Genomic DNA, 4,327 nt, shown 5'->3' on the forward strand with positions numbered 1-4,327 from the left:
TTTTCTTGAGAGAGAGTTTCTTTCTAAGAAGAACCGTGGGAGTAAAGTACAACTCGAAGAAGTTCGAGAAACACAGGAAAATGTTTCATCCTCTCAGGAAGATGATCAATTAGATTTACGAGAGTCGTAGAATCTACACCTGTGGAACCTGAGTTACGTAGGTCCGAAAGACACGTCACGAACCTGTTAGATATGGGGTTTGGGTGACAAATCATCATGATTTATTGATAATAGAGAATGATGAACCTATGTCCTTTGAGGAAGCTATGATAGGCCCAGACTCTGATAAATGGCGAGAAGCCGCAGAATCCAAAATGGACTCCATGTCAGTAAACAAAGTGTGGACTTTGGTTGATTTACCTGATGGTGTTAAAACCATTGAGTGTAAATGGATTTTCAAGAAGAAAACTGACATGGATGGTAATATACGGATATACAAAGCTAGATTGGTGGCTAAAGGTTACAAACAAATTCATGGTATTGACTATGATGAAACCTATTCACCAGTTGCAATGCTTAAGTCTATTCGGATTCTCCTAGCAATTGCCGCTCATTATGACTATGAGATTTGGCAAATGGATGTGAAAACAGCTTTCCTTAATGGAAATCTCGAAGAGGATGTGTACATGACACAAACTGAAGGTTTCACAGTCCCTGGAAGTGCTGGGAAAGTATGCAAGCTTCAACGTTCCATTTATGGTTTGAAGCAATCATCTCGGAGCTGGAATCTTCGTTTTAATGAGGTTATCAAAGAGTTTGATTTCATTAGAAATGAAGAAGAACCTTTCGTTTACAAGAAGACTAGTGGGAGCGCAGTTGTTTTCTTAGTGTTGTATGTAGATGACATACTTCTCATTGGAAATGACGTTTCTATGCTTAATTCTGTAAAGACTTGGCTTGGAGGTTGTTTCTCAATGAAAGACATGGGTGAAGCTGCATATATTCTTGGAATAAGAATCTATAGAGATAGATTAAATAAGACTATTGGATTATGTCAAGATACTTATATCGATAAGGTTTTGCATAGATTCAAGATGCATGATTCGACACATGATGAGCGAGAGTGCATGAGTAGAATCCCATATGCTTCTGGTCTAGGATCTATCATGTATGCCATGTTCTGTACTCGTCCAGATGTTGCATGTGCTTTGAGCATGACGAGTCGATACCAATCTAGTCTAGGTGAAAGTCACTGAACAGCAGTCAAGACTATCCTCAAGTATTTGAGAAATACTAAGGATAAGTTCTTGGTCTATGGAGGAAGTGATGAACTTGTTGTGAGTGGTTACACTGATGCCAGCTTTCAGACGGACAAAGATGATTTCCGATCACAATCTGGTTTCATCTTTTGTCTTAATGGAGGAGCAGTGAGTTGGAAGAGTTCCAAGCAAAGCACCATAGCATAGTCTCAATGGATGACTGAATACATCGCTGCTATGTGTTAGAGAACACATGATCGGACTGACCCGCTATGAGAACTCTACAAGATTGTTTTATGAGTGTCATAAGAGTTTCTCAGTACGACTATAGAGTATAGTCCTTAGACCTGAGTTCGTCATGATTCTTTATTTATGGATTAGTTCACTTTGATCTTGTCAAACATCAGCCGTAACTGGTGATTATAAAGGCATTGATTAGGTGTTCTATGAAGTTTGTAAAGAGCAGGGATGGAACAAGATGAGATTTGTCCCTCCCATATAACGGAAGATAAATATCTCTGGGCCTATCAAAGATTTGATACTGAGAAATGCATGGCCATGCTCAAACGAGGTGAATGTCAGTCGTTTGTTTGATCAGTATAAATCAGATTTCGATAAACATGATCTAGCTACAAGTTCTTGCCTTATGCTGAGATCGAGATATAGAGACAAAGAGATTATGAGAATAGATGATTCTAGTACAAGTGGGAGATTGTTGGGAATGTCCTAAAATCATTTGTACTTGCTCTGGTTAAAGTCGTAACATCGAGGTTCGACAATCGTGTAAATTTAGGTGGTTATAATGTTTTGCTAGAAACCGCTTATAATCTATGGATTGAGAATCCATTACTAATTTTATATGATCCTACATGGTCACACACCTAAGCAAATTGGATCAATGATATCTTGGGTTTTATAAGTAACATAAATATATATGTGTGTTATATATGATATATATACATTATATATAATTATATGTTAAGCACGTAAGATAAATAAACTACTAATGTTTCTAAGTGGGCTTTTGCCTAATGGACTAATTACATAAAGATTAGTCACGTGTATTAGGTCAAAAGATTGTCTATATAGGACAATGATACTTTGATGATATGATCATCCACTTACGGCGGAAAACCCTAAAAGATATATAAGAGTGACAAAACGTTTGTCAAGGTTTAAGATCTGATCTTGACGGCATTAGCATCTCGTATCGATCCAATTTGTGTGCGTGTGGATACCGGTAGAGGCACGACGTTTGGAGTGCTAGAAATCTCGACTTGGTTCATTGATCCTTCTGCTGCATAATAACCATGTATATTCGAAACTCTAAGATCTAAGTTTATTTCAGTATTGACATGAGATTCAAGACATATAAATTCATAGTTTGATTTATAAATAATTATAAACCGGTTTGAATTCCAACAGCATTAACAATCTTCCATTGTGCTGAGAAAAGTAGATGCTCCATAACTTGGTGTTGAAATTTCTGATGCGCAAAGTAACGTGTTTCCAGTCACCAATATGTTATCTTACACGATAAGAAAACAATTCATTCAAGACAAACATTTTCCTCGAAAGTTCGTTAGGAAAATAACTATAGCCGACGACTTCCCAACAAAACGTGGTCGTTTTGGGACTAACTTTTTCTATTGGAAATTCATCGGACACGATCACAAATCTGACCGACAAAAAACCTGACGACTGTCTTCATGAATAGAAACTTGAAGCGGGCATTTCCGTTAAAAGGACAAAATATCCATAAAACAATCAGTGGCGGACCCATTTGGTGAGTTATGGGGTCAGTTGAGACCACAAAAATAACAAATATTTAATTTGTTGGCAATGTTCATTAATCATTTGTGGTGCAGTTGGTTAGATAATTCACGATTGAACCCACAAATAGCGGGTTCGAATACCTTCGCTGACACCTTGAAACTTTTTTGGGTCCGCCACTGACAACAATGGCAGTGAAAATGCCTCCAAACAGTGTGTGTAGATGTTGATGGAGTGCCTTAGCATTCTGTTATCTAGTCTAGACAGCAACTCCCTTGCTGCTGTCCTCTCACAAAATGTTAAGGATAGAGCAAAAGGTGTTGCAGAAGAATGGAATCCACTGCTGGCAACTCTTGACATGGATGCTGGCAATGGTAACTCTTTGGAGGCTCATGCTTTCTTGCAACTACTGGCTACTTTTGGTATTGTTTCGGACTTTAAAAGAAGATGAACTCTTGGAGCTGATCCCCCGTCTCACGTTGTCGTCAGGCAGCTGAGCTTTGCCATTCTCTTGGATTGTCAGAAAAAAATGCCTGGTTTGTTCTCTAATTTAAAAGATATGGCTGATTCTATTGCATGTCATATGACATTGTGTGCCTTTACCATTGGTCTTAACCCTTGTTGTCATGTGCACCACTTCGTTAATTGCAGGTGAGATTGAAGTTCTAGTGAATAGTGGACAACACATTGATGCCGGAAACTAGATGCCTGTCTAGACGGCAAATCGGATTAAAAAAATGATTTTTGTAGAATAATTAAAAATTGATCTAGAAAATTAAAAAATCGGTGTAGACCCAGCCTAAACAATATTTCCCTATAAAGTATAAAGTGACTAACTGCGATTAATAAGATCATAAACATTCTTCTTTTCGTTTGATTTGTTTCCTAGCATCTTACCGTCAGATTTAATTAAGCTAGTAGCCGCTCTTGCGATAGAAACACAATTAACAGGTCAAGGCTAATAAGTCAATACCAAAGAAAACACATTTGTTTTTTACAACCGTTGACAAATATTTTTGTTGCTAACATTGATCCGTTTTAACGATTATCTACACTATAAAATCCTTATTTTCTTTACTTTTCTTTGACTAAAACATTAGAAAAATACAATTGAACTCCCTAAAATAATGATATGATTGACAAAAGAGTAGCCAACCTCAAAATACAAGCTGAAACTTTGGATCATTTCAACCATACGAATATTTTTTGTATTATAATCTTATTCTAGTGGAATAATTCTACAAGAGGAAAAACAAAACACGGCATGCGTTGGCTAGAATCGACTGGTTATATATAGTAAAAGTATAATAAAAATGTTCATGTAGAACGTGTATGTTGTTTTTTCCTTTGCAATT

The sequence above is a fragment of the Brassica oleracea genome, chromosome C2 (genome assembly GCF_000695525.1).
Source record: "Brassica oleracea var. oleracea cultivar TO1000 chromosome C2, BOL, whole genome shotgun sequence".
Lineage (NCBI taxonomy): Eukaryota > Viridiplantae > Streptophyta > Magnoliopsida > Brassicales > Brassicaceae > Brassica > Brassica oleracea.